At 42.4% G+C, this 23,140-nt stretch overlaps 1 protein-coding gene across 2 annotated transcripts in view; it reads left to right on the forward strand.

Moving 5' to 3' along the window:
• The window catches only part of arhgap35a (Rho GTPase activating protein 35a), a 67,315-nt gene that overhangs the window by 20,918 nt on the left and 23,257 nt on the right, over positions 1-23,140 (forward strand). The gene's annotated exons all lie outside the window — the stretch shown is intronic.

Here is a 23,140-nt window from a genome sequence, read left to right on the forward strand (position 1 = left end):
TTTCTGGAAGCAGACTGTGTTATAGATGGAAAAAAGCCCACTGTGAATGTTGACAGTATTGGCTTGTTAGTGCTGATGGGCTGGATGAATGCTGACTATTGTGGGCTTGGATGGAGAGGCAGATTTGCAGTCTCTTCTCGTAACTGTATGAGGGTGAATCTTTAAATCTCTCTCTGGATACATTCAAGGTTGGATAATGTAAAATGAAAATATGACAACGATAAGCTGCCCTGAGCTTCTTCATCGCCGTCCTTAAGCTACTCCTCGTCTTTCATTTCCATTCTGTTCTCACTTTTTCCTCATACCTATGCCTGATAAGTGATTTTTCTTTCATTGCCTCCTCTTGTTTTTATTTGTCCTAGATCTCCTCTTTTCCTTCTTTTCCTGGTATCTCCACTCCTTCCTTTTTACAAATGGCCTGTTTAATAGATGATTTGGAAGAACACACACATGCTCGCATTCATTCACACAGGCGAAAGGCTGAAATAAAGAAGCCTCTTATCTCTCCTAGCAGAGACACTTTCATGTGCTCGCATGCAGATGAATAATATATGTGGGTACACACACACACACACACACACACACACACACGTATCTCACAAGTAACCCATTCGATTGGTCGTGATGCTGACATGGGCCGTTGTGTGCTGTGCGTTTGCACTCTTTGTAACACGACTGTGCACGTGCGTGATGCGTGTGCTCACTGCTGACTGCTGTCACTGTGAGTGGATGGTGGATGTGGAGTCTCCAGGGGCACGGTGATGAATGGGAGTGTTGTCACTAGTCAGGTCCAGCTGCCTTTGTGCCGTCTTTATGCTGCATGTTCTCCTATTATACCAACCGCGCTGCATGTTTTGGTGAGCTCGCTCGCACAGCGAGCGTGGGCGGGTTTTGTGTTAATGGGGCTTGAATGAAACAATTCTTATGTGAGAGAGTGTTTAAGGCGCTTCCCGAGCTGTATCTGTGGGAACAAGGTGTTAACACGTCGGACAATTTTAAGCCATGTGCGGAACGCCAAGGTGTGCACCTGTCTACATTTGAGTGCACACATCAGATAGAAAAAAGCAGCGCTGCCCGAATTTGCATGGGCAATTACTTGTGCTCGTGTGTGTGTGTGTGTGTGTGTGTGTGTGTGTGTGTGTGTGTGTGTGTCTTTGTCTTGCAGGCAGTAGGAAAAAATGTCTCCTTTGCTGGCATGTGGATATTTCAGTATGTGAGTGGTGAGCTCTGAGAAAATGCTGTCCAAGCAGAAAGCGTAGTAATTTGCCTACAGAAACATCTACGACATGGTGACGCGTGAGCATAAATTTGTCTTCCAGGAGACCGACTGTAAGGTTTGCTGATGGTGTGTGATATCAGAAAACCCACAGCTCAGTGTGGGCGTTTTCTTTTTAGTCTTTTGCACGGATACAGGTTCCTTTGGGATCACTCTTAGAAGACACTCGCACACACTGAACTACGTTAGGTGTGGTAGGTAACATATTCCTTCTTAAAACAACTTCTTTTAGTATTGTGGTAGGTATTGGTTTCATGACCCCTCCAATAACTGGCCAGAGTCTTTGACGTAGCAGTTTAACAAATCGAGCGCATATATCTTCCGATATTTCTAAATGAAACACACTATTTTTAGAGTGTTTGAGTCATGGTGAGTTAACATGAATATTTATAGCTTGCTCGTTATGGTTTTATGCTATTGTCTCATTAATATTTTTTTTATATGTGCTCATTTCAAAAATCACATTTGTTTATATCACCAAATGTGTCTCAATAAAACATGTTTTAGTCGAATCCTCCACTTATACCCTGTGTTGCTTTCACTTTAACTCAACCTTGTAGAAACTTGTTTTATCCTGCTGTCTTTTGAAACGGTTCAGTTCTGAAAAATGCTGTGGGTGCACGTTTGTGACGTTGTAATTTTGGCTTTGTTGGCCACAGCTTTGGCAACAGAGTCAGAAGGCATAACCTCGCCAGTCATTTGTTTGCTTTGACTTCAAGATAATGTAGTCAGAGGCTATTCAAATGCAGCTGTCTCTAACAAAAACCACTGGTAACATTTTGTCCAAATGCTGTTCCATGTACCGACGGTTTGCTTGAGGAAACTGTGTTCCACTGTTGTTATGATTTCTAGGAAGACCAGAGTACGGCATGACCGTGCATATTGGGTCGGTTTTACAGTCTGGAAACCATCGCTTTCTGTGTCTAGTGTTGGGTATAATGTTTCTCCAGCTTGCTGTCGTATCCAGTTCAGTCAGACTGTACACCACTGTAGACTGATGCTCTGTAGAAGTTGGCTTACGGAGTTTTCCCAGTCATCTCTCGCCCTGCTGTGATGTGGATGATACGAAGTGCTGTGGACTTGGAAGATGAGGAGTTTTGTATCCCCCACGGCGTTCGGTTTCTTAGCCGAGACAGTCGCACTGTTTGTTGGAGGGTAGTGATGCTCGCTTTTATGGCGAGATAGATAACGACAGACACATATGGAGGAAGGTAATTTCTCTGGTTTGTCCTGTGCACTGATAGGTTAGAATACTGGGTTTAATAAGATTTAGCATTCATAGCTGAATACTCACTGCAGCAGTTTTATTGAACTCGCCAAGTTTCCTAATTCTTGAATGTCAAGTTGAGTTTAATTTTACTGTCTGCAGACACACTACAAAGGATTGTGTCCAGTGAGGATGCCTTATAATGTTAATTCTATATTTCCAAACAGGAAACAAGATATAATATTTACTGTAAATGTTTGACTAATTTTATACTGCCTCTTATTGGTACATGTTTGGTGTAAAATTGAAGCGAGCTCTCAAAAATGTTTCTTAAAAACAGGAATAGAACAGTCTGCGCTCATGTTCACGTAACTTTACCCCCCCACAGTATCATTTTTAACGTTGGACCAAAACACATCTGAACAGCTGTTGTGCCATTCATTATGCAATGTTACTTCAACAGTTCTGTGAGCTGCTGTACATGTAACTGTGCTAAATGCATATTGGATCATTTTATTCCCCAGCTCAAGATACATCAATAGCCGTTTTAATAAATACAGGGGTGAAAAGAGTAGATGGAATTCTCATTGTACAGATAGGGAACAATGAACCAAGAATACAGGTTCTCTACGTCCTGTGCGCAGTTCGCTTTCAGCTCTTTGACCCAGTTTACTTTCACACTCCCATTGGACTGAGAACCACACCAGAATACATTGACTTTTTTTTTTTTTTTAATGAATGTTAATGTCAATCATTACAAAAAACATCTGTTTTATAATGCCTTTCATGATTAAATTTGCTACTTTAATCTAAAAACCTATAAGCATTTGGCAGCAGTTTGAGTACAGTCACTGTTACAGTATGAATTGTTGCCATGTTGCTTATTCTTGTGAATTTTGAAATAAATAAAAAGTCATACTTAAAATTCAGACTGAACTGTAAAGCCTGTTTGACCTTCTCCTCATTTAAACCCTTGTTGTTTGATTTCGCACAATAGTACTGTGGCTCAAAATACCAGCTAGACTATACAGACTTGACTCTCTGGTTATTATCACCTGTACTGATGACGATTCTCCTAAATAACCAAAGAGCAGCAGGGCTTTATGCTATCGTTCCACTCAGAGACACATTTTCACCTGCCTCTGCTTCCTCGAGGATCTAAATGGTAATCTTACTGGAGGTAAACACGTCATGGCGTAGAGCGGCCCAGCAAACAGACGTCCTGACAGGGCAGTTAATGGGGAGATGAAGGGATATGCTTTAATAAGCAGCTCAGCTCAGAAGAGTAGAATTGTTATTGTATTTTTTTAAATGGGGCAATGTTTACCCATCTGGACAATGTCGATTATGTTTAAATTGTTCCCCTTTTCTTGGCCGCATACCCCCCCCCCCCCCCCCCCCCCCCCCCCCCCACACCACCACCACACACACACACACACACACACACACACACACACACACACACACTTAATTATATTCCGTTATTGTCATACTGCCCTGATTGTGCCAAGAGTTTGATTTAGCATCCATCATAGGCTGTTTCTACTCGGACAAGAGCCTCACTTGAGAACACAAACATCAGAGTGGATTGTGGGATCGGTGCCAGGAGGCTGCTGGTACGTGCTGCGGCCACTGGAAAAAAAAAAAAAATGTAAAGGTTATTGGACACTGGGAGGTAATAATAGTGGTAGCTACACTGTTTTTTTTAATTCATTCTGAGTTATGTATTGAAAAGCTGGGGAATGTTTGTGTTCGCTCTCCAGTCTGATCTTAAAGACCCCTTTTCAGTATGTGACTCGACTCTCCATTTTCACTTTCTGAAGCTTTCTTTTCCTCTCGCGCCATTCCTCCGTCATGGCAGTGAGTCTCCAGAGTGCAATAGAAACGAGGCTTTATCAGGCTTAATTCGTTTATTCCTCTCTTTCCGGTCTTTTTCCTGCCTCCCTCCTAGTAGATGTTATCAAAGTGGATGTTTGGTTGTGCCCTCTTGCTGTGTAGGCTGCGATTATGAATGAATCCACTGAAGGTCATATGGTCATTGTGCATGGCGAGGTTTTGAACATGCAGCTCACATATATTTCTTTTATGTCCTGATACGGGGGGAAAAACCAAACTTGTTCACTGACTCAATCACCCCCCCCCCCCCCCCCCCCCACCTCAAATCCCCACTGACACAAGAAAAAGAGGCAATGTGAGTAAGAGTGATCGTAAGTGATGAAAGGGAGAGATAAAGACAGAAAAAAAGAGAGCCCCCTGGTGTGTTTTGAGTAGCCAGTGGCAAAATAATCTCTCCTTACCTTCACATGACAGTCACAGTAATGACCTCAGCCGGGGCTCATCAATTTGACTTGACTCTTCAGGGGCAGACAGGTGGGGAGTGTGCCTGTGTTTGTGTATGGCCTCCGCCTTGTTTGCGAGAGGAGGAGGCCACTCGCATAGCAAGGATTAGAAAGGCTTAAAGATGCTACACGGAGACGGCTGTGCACATACGTGTGTCTCAGAGAGGTGTGTGTGTTATCATAGATGACGTTCGGCAGCAGAGGAGAGAGTGCTGTTGCATTTGAAACCCTGTCGAGAGCCGGGGCTGCAGTAACACTGCTCCAAGGCTGAGAATGTGGAGGGTTTACACATATTAACTTTTTGTTTGCTTCACATATTGTTTTGATTTTTCGACTGGTCACAACTTTCAGTCTGGGTCGGATTTTAATAATAAATTGTGACTCATTACTGTAACAGGCTCAAGTGCTTTCAGACACCTCTCATGCAGGCTCTCAATGGATCCAGGATACTCAGAGGTACTGTGTCAATTTATCAGCACTAAACAATTATTACCTGCTACACCTCAACACAGATTTCAATGTCGCTCTCCACTGATTTGGAGGGGATGACCGGGACACTGTACAATAATATGCTGAATGGATGTCATTCCCAACATTGGGGTTGAGAACCTCTCGGGAAGTATCAGAGATGGAGCCTCTGTCTTCTCTGAAGTTGTCTAACTTAATTTTGCATATATTGAAGAAAGCCGCGAGACATTTCAGAGAGCATGTCTTCACTAGTGTTTGGCTTCACTGTAATGTTTTGGCAAATGAGAGATTCGAGAGTGTGACGGCAGCCTTTCGGTGCAATCAGGGTAGAAATAAATGAGGCAAACCTGGGATCGAGACATTTTTTTACTAGCACTCATTTTCAAGGGAAGGAGACGGCCTGTGTTGAATGGCTGCAGAAAGAAAGTATGTAATCAAACCAATGAGGTGGAGACGCTTTCTGAAGTGCATTTTCCATCAGTCCTTGTCTCACCTTCAGGTTTTCCACAATCCCAAGGTTGACTGTATGATGCCTCACCTTGCCTTGTCCATGTCCTGAAGTGTCTTATGAAATGCGTGCAGGTGTGAGTGATTGTGACGGATCATGTAGAGAAAGTTTAGGCTGCTCCTCAATGTCTATGGATGCACACAAATGAGACTAAAAGTTGCATTTATTTAAATACGATGATAAACACAGTTGGCATGATGCACTCCACTATGTTTAAATCTCATATATTAGATATTTACATTCAATAGACTATTGGTTGCTCAATGGTAAAGTCATCTAAAAGCCTTTTTCTACATACTTGGCTGTAGTTGAGCCCTTTATTCTATTACAGCATGTCTAAAGTGTGCAATAATGTAATGTAATGATCATGTGTTACCAGAAAGTCCCAAGTTTAACCTGGGCCATGCATGTTTAAGAGAGAGGATATCTGTACAAAACACAGCGTGAAGGACTGCACACTTTTTCTTTTTTCTTCCGAAGGCATGATTCCAGAGAGAATTTGGAAGCGTTTCAGCTAACGTGATTGGGCAGAGGGTTCATACGAGAACCCTGGGATATGAGGTAGTGTGAAGCAACAGTGCCAATCACAGGGAAGAGACGGGATGGGTGGAGGGAGGGAGGGAGCAAGCGAGGGAGGGGTGAGGAAAAAGGGAGTCTTGGCATCATGGCTAAGCACAAAAATTTAATGGTTTTGTGTGTGTGTGTGTTCTGATATGGGAGGTAGGGGGTTAACACTTGGATAACAGCCAGGAGTACTGCTGTAAAATCCAACCTGGTTCTTTTCCTGTTGCAGCAGAGAGATTGGTCTAATTCTCACCCTCCTGCTTTTTCCTGAGGTCTTTCGTTGCTCCCGGCCTGCAAGTGAGAACAACTGCTACAGAAAAGAAAGTAGTTGGTAAAAGAATGCATAAACATGTAACTTTTATAAACGCGGAGGCGGAGGCCAGTGGAGGTCATCATTGATTGTTTATGACTGCATCGGTGTTTGTGGTTTTCCAGTATGTTTATCACACTTTAGAAAACTGCACTGTATTGTAATATGTAGCTTCGAACTCGTCTGCGGGCTGCATATCTGCTGAAGAGCCTGTTTTAACACATCCAGGCCTCCGGTTCAGATTATTGTCGCAGTCGCTGGGGACCTGTTGTTGCCACTCTCGGCACAGGCAAAGGATAGTGGGAGGGAAGAGACCATTTCCAGTAGGGGGGAGCATGATGGTTTACTTGAGGCTGAACGTTACATTCCATGGAAGCATATGAGATGCATATTTTGAATGTGTTTTCACACACCAGTAATTTGTAACCATCGGCTCAGATCATCTTACATGTTGCTTTAACCCAGAGCAAGCTAAAGGCAATGAAATGTGTTTGAGAGTAAAACATGGCTTCATTTGGTGTGTAGAGAATAAAACCCAACTACCAACTGTCCACCAGTTTCATTTATATACATATTGCAGTGAATTTACTTTCGGATGTAGTTGCTGTCTCTGAGTTCTCAAGCTTCAATTCGATGGGCTGAAATAATGCCTTAGAATAATAACATTAGTTTGATCAAGTACGTCCTACAGTTGGTATGTTTTCAAGTTGCCTTTGTAGTTTCACTCTCACTTCTACTTTCACATTTGAAATCGTAGGTCGCTCTTGAGTATGGCCACCATTTCAACTAATATAATATATGAACTTTTTGATCTTTATATGGAATATGGTATTTTTTCTTTCTTTATTCACGTGACAACAAGAGCATCAGTTTCATATTTTGTTTCTCTGAGAAATACGATGTGAACAAAGTTATTTCATTCATGTGAATTAAATCAAATGCCTGGCAGTGCAATTAAATGCAGTCAAAAAGTAACTAATAGCTTAGGTACTTTTTTCAAAAACGTATTTGTGCACCTGTAACTGCAAACAATTTAAGCATTGTTGCAGTAGTTTTATTTGATTGAACCTTTTCAGTTCCCCGGCATGAACACTGGTGGTGTAAAATTGACAAAGTGTGTAGTTGACTTCGATCGTGGGTGAATGCGTCGCTAAATAGTCTGCGATGTTGCAGTGATCTCACCGTGATGCACATGGGGGCCAACGGGGCAGAGGACACATCTAATTGAGCCTCTGCAGGCAGGACTCAGCCTTGGGCTTTAATAATGCTGCAGCTGCAGGGCGAATTGGTGCAGAGTAGCAGTGTCTTCAGCTGTAATGGCGTACCAGTGTCTGTCTCTAGACTGATTTAAAATGGATGACCGAGCACAACCCCAGTAACCTCTGGACTGGCCGCCCGAGAGCCTGCCAGCCTCCTCCACTCAAACTGCAGAAGGAGCTCAGAGGTGGCACTCCCACATGTGGAGGACACATTAGAGGTGATGTATTTACATACACACGCATTTCAAGCTGCCTCCGACCGAGGCAGTTAGATTTGTGTACTGTAGTTAGGCCTCCTCAACACCCACCCCCCCCACCCCCCCCACCCCATCTAATTGATTCATTTCTGCACTTGAGTCTAATTTCTCTTCCTGTCATAGAGGAGACAAAAAGCAGAGGCTATTTGACTCGGGAGGTATTAAACGTGGAAGAGGTTCATTTGTTTGGCTTTATATTCCTCTGCATGATTTGCACTTTGCCGGAGCTGACAGGAGGGCAGAGACGGAGAGGGAAGCTTTTGGGAAAAGCAATAGGAGAAGGGGGGGGGGGGGGGGGTGATGAACACTGGGCTGCAGCCATCTGCCTTTGTGCCAACAGTTGGTTACTGTGGCAACCAGTAAAAAGTCATTATCTTTAATTGACGCTGTGGCAGGTTCAGGTGTTTTCAATTGTATCATTAGATTTTTTCTTTTTTTCTTTCTCTGTCTTCAGTGACTTACTCGTCTTTGGCATTGGTCCCCCCCTTTCTCCCCCCGTGTCATCCTTTCTTTTAGCTGCCTCACTTGACCATTTATTGTATGGGTGTGTGTGTGTGTGTGTGTGTGTGTCGATCAATTGTCTTCCTCCGTAAGGTTACACTATTCCTCAGGCGTGCAGCATTATGCTACTGTGCTGTTAGATTGTGAGAAGTATTGAGGGATGAGTCCATGTCAGACGGTGCAAGAAGTGATGAGAGAAGAAGCTGAAGAGGAAAATGAGGGAGACGTTTGGAGTGAATGGCTGTGGAGGTAACTTTGGGCAAGGTATTTTGGAAAGTGGTTGTCTTTTTAACGGGTTATTTCTTACACGTTGAGGCTTGTAACGGCGGCAGCAGTCTGAAGTACAGATGAATGATTGTAAAGTAGCCCTGTCTGTGTACCATTAGCCAACCGCAAGTGCTAAGCACTTACCAGAAGCTCCTTGGGTTAACGTCCTTCCCTCCTGCCCCAGCACCGACGCTCTCTTTTTCTACTCATCGCTTCTACCTTTTATTTTGCCAGAAAAACTCCTTATTGTTCTTCCTTATTATTCGCTGGCTCATTTCAGATTTCACACTCTCCTCCAGCTTGCAGTACATCCACGTCCAACAAACTTTCACTTCGCCGTGGCTCATTTAATCTGTCTTTTATCGTGTGGAACACAAGGTCTTGGAAGGTTGCATTTACTGATGGAAAATAATTTATTTTTCTTTGAACCGCTCAAAATGAAAAAATACAATTCTGCTCTGGCATCAATACAAGCTTTCAAAACTATTTGTAGTCTTAAAATCCATCCCCCCCCCCCCCTTCCAGAGAGCACTTTTAAGGATAATGTGCTCAGTCAATTCTTTTTTTGTAGGTATGGGGAAAAAAAAAAAATCATCCAACCCATTGATAACAAATAATTACACAAACAAAGCCAGTGTAGCCGCTCTGCTTCCTACTGTTGTGTGAATCTGGGGTGTACCTTTAATTATTGGACAGGCTGTCCAAAGCCATTGGCGGGGCCGCGTCCAGGCGTACCGTTTTATTACTGCTGGCTGCTTTATTAGCCTTTGACAGAGCAGCAGAGGACTGAGAGGATTGACTGGAGATTCAAGAGAAGGTAGCACTTATTGACTAATTTGTCCGCTTTCGCCACTGGCAGGGTGTGATGATGCTACGACGACACGCAGACCGGCCCATTAGCACCTAGACTCCACACATGAGAACATGACGGGAACACGCCACATGTGGTGTTGCGTTCACAGTCTCATAGTGATGTACCGTCGCCGCCGGCACCGGCCACAATTACAACACTTAGTTTGTCGGCGTGTACAGCCGGGGTGTAATGGTTCACCTAACCCACGGATTTGTTTGCTTCTTCTCTGGCATGTTACACTTCCTGTAAAGATTTACAAGAAATCATGACGAAAGAGGATTAAGTGTACTTTAAAACTAATATTCATTTTGTTGCAAAGCATTAGTTCATGACTGAATTTTTCGTTAACCTAATTGAATTCAAATCATAAGATGACTTATGGCTAACGGCAAGTGTAACAGGCCTATACAAGAGGACAGGGATGGGCAGCTCAGATAATTGTGAGCACGGCAAATGTTTCATCACCGCTACCAGAGGGCCAAATCATGACTGAGCACATCTACCGGGAGGAAGTAGAGATTTATGACGGCGAATTAATTTAAAGGGATGAGTTTATGTGCTTTATTTTAGTAAACATGCACAATTTGAATTGTTTTACTTTGAAATAATACAGCGGCAAGTTAAGTGTTGGTCAACATAAACGCAAGACAGACATTTATTGAATGAAAATAAACAATTTTAAACTTGTTTTCTTTTCGAGATCATACTAGTTCGTGGGCATGTGTATACCGTGTGAACGTGTTGTATCTATGTTGCGGCATATGGTGTAGGTGTTAGGTGGCTGTCTGTGTGTGTGAAAACCATCTGTCACCTAGAAACAGTTTGGATCATCTCTGGGCGATGTAAGATCTCCCTGCAGGGATTACGACACAATTATATACAAAGCTTAAATGTTACATGTGCAGATGGAAAGAGTCGAGCAGCACTATTCTTTATTTTCTTAAGAGGAATGAAAATGAATGTGCTCATTTAATTTAAATGTTAATAGACTAAACAAAATGTTAAATAATGACAGCTTTTTTTTTTTTTTTTTTTTCCCCCTTCTAAAAACTGTGTGTTGAACAGATGTTGAATTGTATTAATGGCTCACCATTTGCAGCACAATACACTTGTTGTAAAGGCTAATTGAGCCCAAGTAGAAATGTATTTATTTATGCAGTGTAGTTAAAGGTCAACGAGAGAATATTGTCTCTCCTGGGGTACCGCTGCATTACTGTAATGCCTGAAATGTTTGGCAGTAATCTTTTAGTTACTGAATGTAACTCCAGTTGAACCTTAAAACAGTTACATCTGCTTTTCACCTCACAGTACCTGTGTGATGTTCTTACAGCCTTAAATGAGCAGTAGCCGACCTTCATATGATGCGAGCCCCGGTTTTACTTGGTGTTTTATCTCAGCCCGGTTATTTGCCGCTTCTTTCTTTTTTTTCACCATTAATTTCTTCTCATCCATTCATTCTACGTCACCACAGAAAATTGAATGGCTTTCACAGGAGCACGTGTAGATCAAAATTTGGGATTTTAAAGACTATTAACCCAAATAACGTGTGTGCAACACCATTTTCCCCCCAAAAAATTTAACTTCCAACTCACCAAGAAAACTTAAACTGATCTTAATGAGCGAATCAGTCATCAGGCTGACCCACAGAGTGCCGACGGCTCAGCTAATGTATCCCAACAACACCACATCCTAATTGAAGGAGAAGTGAAAATCACCCAAAATTACAGCCACTAGTAAAGTAACACTGCTTTCATGAAGAAGTGGCCAGTCGGTGTAATCAAGTTCTCATTTTCAGTAACTTTCACCAGACTCATCATGTTGAGATCATCATTTTTCTCAGCGCTGTAATCTTTTTCTTTCTTTTACCTCCAACTAACCAAAGCAGGAAGCTGAAAATGCAAAACACACACGGGCGCGCACAGCCTGTACAGTGTGCCGCACTATTCCACTGTCAAACAACACAAAAGAAGCCGCGTGGCTGTGCAATCAAGGCCATGTTGCAAGTTTAGTCTGGACATTCCAGTCTTTCCAGCAGATAAAGTGATAGAAATTAAACTCTGGTGGCAGCAGCATCGCTCTGAGTGGTTACGCAGCTTTGCCATCTTGTTCACCATCTGGAAAACACACCCAGCACATCTATTAGGCACTCAGCCTGGCTAAGGATTAGTGTGCTGCTGAAAATGGGTTAATAATAACAATTAAACTGAACGTTTAATTCTGCTGCTCAGAAATCATCTGTTCTTTTGTTTGTTTTTTTTTGCCTGGGAGTGGAAAGGTGAATAAGAGCGAGTCACTGAATCGACTTATTGAAAATGTAGAAATATTATTTGCTTTATGAAGTCGTTCTCCTACGTTCCACACAGACGTCAGAGAGCAGCAGTGGGTACGTAATTCTTGAAAGAAAAGCAGGGCGGTTTGTTTTGGACTTAACGGTACTGCTGTGCTCAATGTGGTTTAAGAGCTTTTTTGAATCAATCTCTTTTTTAAAAAAATAGTTTTTTGCGTATCGAAGATAGGCGAGAGGGAATTCTCACTTTATAATGATGCGCCAAGACATGAGCATGCACTGTACATAATCCAAAAATATATCTATATTTTATTTAACTTTACTTGACTGTGGAGATAATTATCTCTTTTACAAGACAAACCACAAAATATGCATCCAAGTATCCAAAAAAACAACTACAGATAAACACATGAAGCTCCCGAGAAAATCACTTACACAGATTATTAATGACACGCTTAAATTTATTCACAAAGTTGCCTGTCTAGAGTTTGACATCTCAAACCTTAGTTACACACACACACACACCCCCACACACACACACACCCACACACATCCCATTGCTATCAATGCAGTTACACCAGCAATTAGAGTTGGAGGCTCATTCAGGTGGAAGATTACCAGCTGAGTTTGAAGACCCACCTGCCAATCCCCCCTCAGCAAAACATTGTCATATTTAGACCACAAACGCCGGTGTGTTTGTGTGTACAGTTCCGAAGCCCTGTGTCTACATTTAATACTCTCCTGTTGAGCATGTTGGACATATTTGCGTGTGGTCTGTACATCCGTCTTGTGTTGTGGCTGTTTGTTTGTGCTGCTGCAGCAGTGTTTGGCTGTGAGGACGAGGCGGCCGTATTGGATGTCTAGATGTGTGCATACAGTTGTGCCGAGGCTGACAGGCCGCCTGACGGCAGAGCAGGGATCAGATGTATGCTAATAACAGCAGCATACAGTCTGCCGCTCAGACGGAGGGCTGAAGCGGCGGGGTTATACTGCAGGAGGAGACCGAGAGAAGCCGAGCACGGCAGAGACACGCTAAGACAGAGACCGAGAAATATATAGGTGGAATTACACAAGGGCCAGAGGCGCTGAAAGAAATGAGGAGCACGGCGGTTCAAGCCTGGCAGAGAGAGACAGAGAGAGAGAGAGAGAGAGAGAGAGAGAGACCACAGATGAGCTTTTGTGCCAAATGGAAACACAGGCCTGTCTGTCTCTCTGACATCGCATGCAAAGCAGTTGTTGTTGTTTATGTTGTGTATCCAGTTGAACAGGGAATTTCTGGTCCAAATGTTTCTATGCACCACCTTCTTGTCTTGGAGATGTTTTCCATTACTTAGTTCCTGGAAGTACCACTTATTATGTTGACACCCTGTTTGCTTCTGATAATACTTTTTGTGGTAACTGTATATGGCGACGATTGTTCGATTGTTGACAAATATAAAACAACACTAATCTAAACCGTATCCTATACTTTCTCACTAAACTTCAAGACGTTGTTTCATCTATAAATGCAATGGAGTAAAACTACCACAAACTGTTTCCAATCAGACATTTCTAATTCTCTCTTCTGCTATTTTTTTATAGTAGTAGAGATCAGATCTACCTCTCTCTTGCAGTGATTAAAGATTCTTCACCAGCAAAATGGGAAGAAGAAAAAACAAAAAATGTATCTCAACATCTAAGTGAAGCCGAGCTGCCAACTCTGACATGTAACTCTAAAACCAGGAAGTTTTGGTTCCTGATGGTCTTTCTGATGTATTTCACATGAAAAGATTTAGCTGGCAATGTCATTTGAGTCCATGAGCAACAGAAACCTTGTGTGGGTGTCAGTTGGGAGGTTTCACGCTTCTTCGCTGCAGCTTCTTTTATCATTTGAATTTTTCTTCATTACTTTCATATTGCATTCAATTACAAAACCTTGTCAAAATAAAATCAATTATTATCGAGACCATGGTTACTGGTAAGAAATGACAGGAGATAATATAAATAGCACTCTGCTTTATGTCAAGGAAAATATGATTTTTCAAATTGAAATAATGAAATTTAAAATAACTTTTTTTTTTGGCAGTATTTCTCAGTATTTCTCTCATAATTAATGAAGTTAATCATCAGCTCTGGTCATTAGAATGAGAGAGCTGGTGTCAGTTAGTGGACACTTTTCACTTGGCTTTCTGTCAGCTTGGAGAGAAATGACCTTATCTGAATATTTTGTGTGTGTGTGTGTGTGTGTGTGTGTGTGTGTGTGTGTGTGTGTGTGTGTGTGTGTGTGTGTGTGTGTGTGTGTGTGTGTGTGTGTGTGTGTGTGTGTGTGTGTGTGTGTGTGTGTGTGTGTGTGTGTGTGTGTGTGTGTGTGTGTGTGTGTGTGTGTGTGTGTGTGTGTGTGTGTGTGTGTGTGTGTGTGTGTGTGTGTGTGTGTGTGTGTGTGTGTGTGTGTGTGTGTGTGTGTGTGTGTTAGTAGTTTGAAATTATATCTGTCACTGTCCATGTTTCCAGCACATTATATTTAGCTCTGCTATCAGTGAGGCCTTCTTGTACAGAGGTCAACCCACAGAGCCTCACTCCTTCTCACTCTCCTCTTTTGCTCTCTAAATAGGCTCTTCATTATCTCAAGATCCCCCCCCTTTTTTTTTTGTCTGACTCAAACCTTGCTCTTTCCTCAGCGTGAACTTCTTCAAATGTTCACTCAGAGTTCAGACATACACTGAATGTAGTTTAGTCTCTTCTCTTCTTTTTATTAATTTTTTGTTGACGTACTCTTTCCCTCCTGCACTTACTCAGCATCCTTCCTCCTCCTGTTTGTGTGTCTGCTTTGCTTTGCTCGGGGTCTATCAGTAACTCATGGTGCATTTCAGTTCCTGATTTCTCATTTCGGAGGTCACTTCCTTGGAATAAATGAGTTGTAGCTTTCGAGTTGATCACAACCAAGGATGTGATGATGGACTGGTGACCCGTCCGGAGTGTATCCTGCCTTGACCCGCAGTCAGAAGATACGGACGATGGAGTTATTCTGTGTTTAGTGGAGTTACCTGTGCACATGAGTCAGTATGCAAATTTGCTTTGTGACTGAGCAGCATTGTAGGGGGATTTGTCGTTTCTGTCTGTGGTGGGTTTTTTTTTTACGAGGTTATATCACCATGCCATCGGATCACACTAATGCACAAACTGCATCACTTGTGATCCCGCAAATGGAAAGATGCAAAAAAGCGTAGCTAATCCACAGAGTGTCTGTAATCCCAGTCACAACTGACCAATTCTCCTGGATCACGACCTGAATATGTGATGGCTGTTTGGTTGCTGCTGTGCTGTTCTCTCTGTTGGAGAGCAGACGTGTTTTTCTTACTCTCGCTCCTTTAAACATGAGATTTCCTATATTGTGTGATGTAAATGGATTTTTAGGTTAATAGATTCAAGGCTGTCCTGAGCTTCTGTGGTTAGTTTTTCTCCCTATAGGAATAATTTATTGCAGTTACATGCTTGTGTGACTTGCTCGCTGTGTTTTGTTTGCTTGTCCACATGTGAAATGGATTAACAATGGCACAATTGTGTTGTTTATGTCTTCTGTTGATGCATGCAGGCAGCAGATGGAACGAGTAAGGAAATTTGTATTTCCTGTTTGGTGAGTGATAGATGGACGTGCCACATTCGAGGAAAAGACAAAAAAAACTTCTGCTTTCAGTAGAGAAACTGCTTATGTCACATATATTTATTTGACTGTTTAACATGTTTGTGCATCACCACTTGAGAATGTGTATTTATTTTATGTTACTTGGGATGTCCTCAATTAGCGTTTATACCACATTCATCATCCCCTACAAATATCTTCCTGTGAAGTTTTCCACTGAGAAAGCAGGATGTGGTGTCGGTGTAAGAACGGCCCCCACTCACCCACAGCCCTTCGGACCGCGACCCTAGTATGCTACTAATGGACAGCAAGTCTCCAGAGAGGGAAAGAAAAGGGGTGTGTGATGGGGAGAGAGACGATGCCGAATGAAAAAAACAAAAAATGTCTTGACAGATGGGGATGGGAAATCTATACGACTATGGTAATATTGTGGGCGAGACAAAAAGCAAGAAGTGATACAAGAGAAGAGAATAGAAGTGGAACTAGTTGATGACTTACATCATACCAAGGGAAGACGGGGGGGAAAAAAGCGAAAAACATTTTTGAGAGGGCGGTCACTCTTGTAACCTGGAGAATAAGAGAGAGACAGACTTTTCTTTTCCCCTGCTGCCTCTCTCTCTGTCATCATCATCACCACCATCACACTGCTTCATGACTATTTCATGACCTTTGTTTCTGTCAACTCCCAGCCTTCCTGAGTGTATATTACTGTACAACCAGAGGGCATGCTGGGAAACTGGGCTATGTAGCAGTTTTCAGAAGAGGTGGAAGGAGGGCTGAAATTTTGCAGTCAAATACAACTTCTACTAAAATTAGCTTTTGAACGCACACGTGTGTGTCATCATTTCAAACATAAATGCACAAATGTCAGTGTGCAAAACGCATTTCACTGCTTAACTAAGCTGTATGTAGAGAAGTGGCTAATTAACCACACAGTAGGGTTGTTCGGTATACCGGTATTGTAATGGTATTGCGGTACTGACGCCTTTAAAACAATACTATACTGGGCGCGGCTGGTAACGGTATCTTTTTTTTAATTTATTTACGTGGCTGTGTAGCGTCCCTGTGTTGTAATTTGCACTAAGGAGAGTCGTCAGTCTCTCTGTGGGTTAAGCGTCGGCGGGCTGGTCCTCTTTCTGACTTGTTTCGGACAATCCAAAGTGCGGAAAACAGCGCTCCGGTTTCTTTTATTTATTTATTTTATTTTATTTTATTTTATTTTATTTTTTTTGCACTCCGGTTTCTCCGGTCCGCAACTGCGCAGCGCTTCATACTCGACCTACACCACTTCAAAATAAAAGTCAAAACAACGTATTTTCAAAACAATCTTCTCCCAACCGAGCTTGTACTTTGAAAAGAGTACCGGGTGCGCATGCGTAAATGACATGGCGTTTGCGTCTCAAACGACCCGTGGAAACACCGTAAAAAGAAAGAGTGCATCACACACAGAGAAAGAGATAGCGAGAGAGAGACAGAGAGAGAGAGGGCTGTAACTTGTAGAAACAGGTGCGCCAAGTGCTATATGGAAGTACTTTGGCTTCAAAACAAATGAGCACGGTGTCGCCATCAACACCGAAGCACCACTGTGCAAACAGTGTTTGAGAACATGTCTGGCCAAAGGTGGAAACACTACTGACCTGGCTAAACACCTGAGGGACAAGGACCCAGACCTGCATAAGGAGTTCAAAGAACGACAGTGCACCTGCACTTATATACCCATGAAAAAATAGCTCTGGAAAACAAATTTAAGCTATTATAAATATTAGTATTATTAATATAATAAAGAATATAATATGAAAAGATTTTATTGTCTGCAATAATGTGAGTATTTGTAATTTCAACTTCCACAACTTTTTTTTCAGAACTTAGTCAATTTTGGTTTCCATATCATATCAAAGTTATGTTATATGCTATTGTCAGAGCTTCTTTTTGACTGTCTGCATTTATTGTTCATCATGTAAAACACTTGACAACAGACTCATGCTTTTCATAAGTTAGTTCCCTCAACAGAGTTTTCCTCAAACTCTCACCTCATAAATCTTGCTGTCAGCCGTGATTTAATCACTGGGTACTCTCCTTATTTATGTTAACATGTCAATTCAATGAGGGGTTTCAAAGCAGAGCAGACTGACAGTTACTCCAAACTCTTGCCCTGTGCTTTGCGAATAAGTGGTGGAGCTCTGTCATGAAAGGAATGCAGCCACCCCATGAAGGCTACATGCTTTCTGCTCATGGGCAGTGAACACTGCCTCTCCCCTGCTGCCCTTTGTAGCACGTGTTATGATGAACTTCATGCCCCGCCGCCCCAACATTAGCTTCAGGCTGCACTCCAATACCTCTACGGACGCATCCTATCTTCTTCAGCTCCGCTTGTCCTTGAGTCAGCGGGTGACCTAGAAAAAGCGAGAGTACCTTGTTTCAACAGTTTAACTCTGACGTAACTCATAATGTTTCTAAGAATGATGAGTGTCGAATCAAGGGGAGCAAATGTGAGATGTGGTGTTTGGAAAGGCTGCAGCTGTAATTAGGCGGGGGTGGTGGTGGTGGGGGGCGTGATGGGTTAGACCCTGACCCTTTAGCCATCTAGACCTCACCACGCCCTGCCCCTTTTCCCTCGGGGGATTCCAGTATGCCGCTCACATGACCCAGGCCGCTGACCCCTCTCCCCTTCCTCTGGTATCCATTCTTCTCTATACCCCCCATCCGCTAACTTCCCAACCTCTGCTGCCTTCACCAATGCCTTCCTCTCCTTCCTGCATCTCCTTCACCTCCCCCGAGCCCCCTTCCCTCTTCTCTTCTTATCTCCCACTTTCAGGGTCACAGGCAGACGCACAAGCGGCTCCTAACCGATCTATGCCGTTACCCAGTGCAATCCGAGGCCCCGAGACACTGGTATGTGAGTGGACATGCGCAGCAGACACCAGGCCTCGGGGCGAACTGGGAGACTGGTTGCCTGACTCCTCTGCAGCTGGTCTGCTGTGTTGAGGCTCGCTTAACACGGGCAGCGACGTCGGTGTAGGAAAGAGGAAATGTATTCCTTTTTTGCAGCAGTCAGTAATGCATTTTAAATTTTTTGTTTTCTTTCTGCTGCTTTTTTCTAAACCATGGCATTTCGTGAAGAGTCGCATCGATTCTGTAGACTGACACACGGTGCCATTTGCCTCAAAACCAGAGGAGTTACCGACAGAGGGTGGAAGGGGTGGATAGGTGTTTCCTCAGCGTGCCCTATTCCATGCAATTATGGAGACAAAATCATGATTATAAGTGAAATAAGTGGAGTTTAAAACTGATACACTCCAATGTTATGTCACATCTAAATCTTTTGCACAATGCTAAGTAAGACTAGAGGGTGAAGAGAAATCTGCATCCAGTGCGATTAGCCTTTGCACCCAAAAACATATCACTGTTTTTGAATCCAATTGTTTCTCTCTCTTCATAGAATAGAATAGAAATACTTAATCAATCCCAGAGGGAAATTCTTGAAGGAAATGTAATGAATGTAATCTCAGACAGACTATATGATTTTGACATCGGGACTGTGGAGGCCATACCTCCACTTCCAGGACTAATTATTTTTCTGTATCCCCTCTTACAGCACTTATTGTTGACATTGGCTATGTGAGCTGTATTGATGTACTCTGCTTCAGACTAAATCTGGGACCAGTCATAATTTCCCTGATGATAGTAAAGGATGCATTGTTAATGTTAATCAAGCTTTGTATAACTTTTAATATGAATGATATGGTTGCAGGGTTTTTAATAAATAAATAACTTTTTAGCAAATGCATCCACAACGTAGTCAATTTCTTTCATTGTGAAAGTACGACGAGTCCAGCACTCAGCAGAAAGTACAGCTTAACACGAGGCAAAGTATGCCAGGGTGTGGGAGTTTAGAGATAATTGCATCGGTTTCACCGTTGATGTGTCACAGTTGGCAGCCCCTCTTTACTTTGATTGAGAAAATAGTTTTTGGATGGTCATGTCCGAGCTACATGTTAACCCCTGCTTCAGTTAAAAGAACAGTGCATAGGGAGACCGCGGCCCCAGACTCTCTCAAACACAACTGCTTCCTGTCAATTCTGTTGTTTTAAAGGGGACATATCATGCTAAATCCACTTTTTTTTAGCCCTTAAATGCATTTTGTTGTATATTTAGAGTGTTTAGAAGTACAGAAAAGTTCAAAGTAGTCTCTTCAGGTGCTCCGTTGATATCTTTATATTCTGTTTTGATCATATTTTGCGATCGGTTTCGATTTTTCTATTCTCTATTACGTTTTTTGAACAATGACGTCACAGTATTCTCAGCGGAACTGCCAAATTAGGACATCGACATTTCGAGCAATCCGCCATTTTTGTTTCTCACTGCGATTTTGTAGTCCAACCAAAGTTACGAGAGGATAAGTCTAAATATTCGGTTGTTGGATGTAGTAACCCACAAGCTTCGTTACACCGTCTCCCAGCATCAGAACCTTTTCGAAGTGCCTGGTTGAGTTTTATTTTTCACAGAAATGTACCCACATCTGTGGGTAAGGTCATTTTTGTGTGCGCGAATCACTTTAAGGACGACTGCTTCAGCAACCTCCGCCAGTATAAAGAAGGATTTGCCGAAAGACTTGGTCTGATTGAGCGGTCAGTTCCTTCTATCTATGGAGACGACGAACAGAGCACTTCGGTAAGCTGTATATAACGCTAAAAAGTGTGATGATAAGACGTCCCTGTCATTGTTTTGTTAGCATTAGCAGTTGCACCGTCTTCATATGTTAGCGCTGTGTGCTCGTTTTAGATTATAATGTAACTTCTGTGTTAAATAGTCGTTGTAATACAGGCAGTATTGTAGTAGTGGGCATGGATGGAGAAGTTAGTGTAAATATAATAACGCACCATTGTGTTACATCCATATGAAGACGTTGTTCTGTAGGTGCATCATCGTCATTTTCATCTCGCTCCGCCGGGTCCGACTCTGGCTCCAACATGTATGGCTGGATGGACAAATCTTCCGTTGTTGACATTTTGTAAATAATGTGTGAATATAAAGTTTCTGCGCCGCTAGATAATTGTATCTGTTCTATCAAACTACAAAGATGGCCGAACAGGGTGGCGTTGAACCGAGTATCACCTCTGCAACCTGGAGAGGAGGCGGGGTATGAAGTGTTTCATTTGCATTTGAAGAGACCGCCCCAAAACGAGTTGCTCTCAGAAGCACATCAGAAAAGGGGTTGAAAAGGGGCCTGTGGAGCTCTAATAATGAGGAATTCAGACCCAAGCATTGCAGTTCCGCGTTGTATAGACCACAACTGTATGATTTATATGTAAAAAGGAAGGATTTAAAAGCATGATATGTCTCCTTTAAGATAAACGCAAAAGCCACAGCCCTGTGTCTTACACACACACACACACACACACACACACACACACACACACACACACACACACACACACACACAATATGCAGTGTGCTGCAGTGTGTATGTAAGCTGACGTCACAAAACGCCCACAAACTGAAAGGGTCACATGCGCAATGTGCACGCGCGAACATTATTAAAAAATGATAGGTGGGGTCACCAAAGCAGATGTGAGGAGTACATCTGTGTGAGTGTTGAGCTCGGCCTGCCTCCAGCTCCATATGGACGTTCAGAGTGTTTGACTGTATGTAATCCCGACTCTCACAGCTGGCCACTGACGTGACCCATTTCACACGTGATACAAAGTGTCAATCTCATAAGATACAAAGTTACATGTGTCCATTTTAATATGGGATCGCTGGGACGTTTCACCTAATGTGGTATTGAGCCGCGGCTCGCTTACTTAAATCCAAAGCATATGTTCTCCCCCGGTTCTGCAGAATGCTTTTTAGACATGTCACAGCGGCATGCAGATGAACACTTAACAACATTTTCATTGACTGAGCTTAAGAGCTTATCTAAGACCCATATTGATCGACTCCAAAGAAGAATATGAACACTTTTAAACAGATTAATTGAAATCTGCCTCACATAATTATAATAGCATTAAATTGAAATCATTAATCCATTAGCTGTTCCAAGACACTAGGAATTTAAAGTGGTTGACTTGATGTTAAATAGATTTTTATATGCAATGTTTCCTTTCCATATATGTGAAGCTGGTCAGCGGCAGCCGAGAAGGGATTATGTAGATATGGTTTATTAAAAAAATGATTAGCATGCTGAATGCATGTTCTGTTAAGCCAGTGAACCAAATCCGGGGGCAACAGGTCATGTGTTTTTGTTGCTGATTGCAGTTTATGCCGCGCACTGTGTAATGTGAACATGACTAGGTCAAGGCACAGGTGTGATTTTAACCTGCTGGATGGTCTTCAGCTCCTCGAGGCCACTGCTCTGGAGATTTCTCATATACACAAGGCTGTATTAGGCGCTGGTTTTGCAACAGAAAATCTTCACTGGTCACAGACTTGACACATAAATGCAGATCAGTAGAAAGTCCCATGGTATGGCTAGATTCACCATTTCAGTTATCCGAAAAAGATACGGCATTTATCAAAATGCTTTTTTTTTTTCACCCAATTATTATACAATAATACAACACTGCCAACAGTAGGTGCAGATGTTCTTCATACTTAAATTCCAAATGGAAACCTTTCAATTAACTCGCTTAACAAATAAAGAAATTGCTATTCTCATCTGGCCATCCAATTTTAGTTGAACATACCTGCATACATGCCGCATTGTTACATGGATTTGCTCTCTCTGTGGATGCTTTGATGCATTTTAGATGTTTCCTCTGCCAATATCAAAACACAAGACAGTCTTTTTGATATTGATTCCCTTTTCTACTGGCACTGAGTCATACACCTGGCGAAGCACTGTGCAGGTCTTGCCTCTGCAATGTTAATTCACAGCCTGATTGGAATTTGGCTGAGCACAACTCAATGCTCTGGTGAAACTGTCAGCTTTGAATTTCAATTGGTGGCCCTCAGCTTTTCAAGCAAAGCTCAGAAATAAAGTATACAGTAGATGCAGTCGTCAATACATTGCAATTGCGAGGTTGCTTTTTCATCTACCGTGACTTTTGCTGTAGTGAGTTCCTTACTCCTCCTACTGCTTCCTTTTCATTGTCTACCCCTCTGGTGTAGTCGTGTTGCACTTTGAAGTCTGCCTTTACGAAGCCACAGTTCTCTGTCGTCTGACAAACTCAATTCAGCAGCAACGTAGGCTTTGTTTGCCTTTGTGCTCTTTATCAAAGAGCTATTCATGATTAATAGTGGTTTACATGTCTGTTTTACTTCATTAATGCTTCAGTTCGACAAGGAGGGGGTGGTCTTTTGCTTCAAGCCCATGTTTATTGGCTGTCTTACAGCTTAGTAAGATTTTTATGCTGTCATTAAAGACTATATATATATATATTAGTGATGATAACATGAGCTGACTGATCTAGTTGGTGGGGAACA

The sequence above is a fragment of the Lipophrys pholis genome (assembly GCF_963383615.2).
Source record: "Lipophrys pholis genome assembly, chromosome: 3".
Taxonomy (NCBI): domain Eukaryota; kingdom Metazoa; phylum Chordata; class Actinopteri; order Blenniiformes; family Blenniidae; genus Lipophrys; species Lipophrys pholis.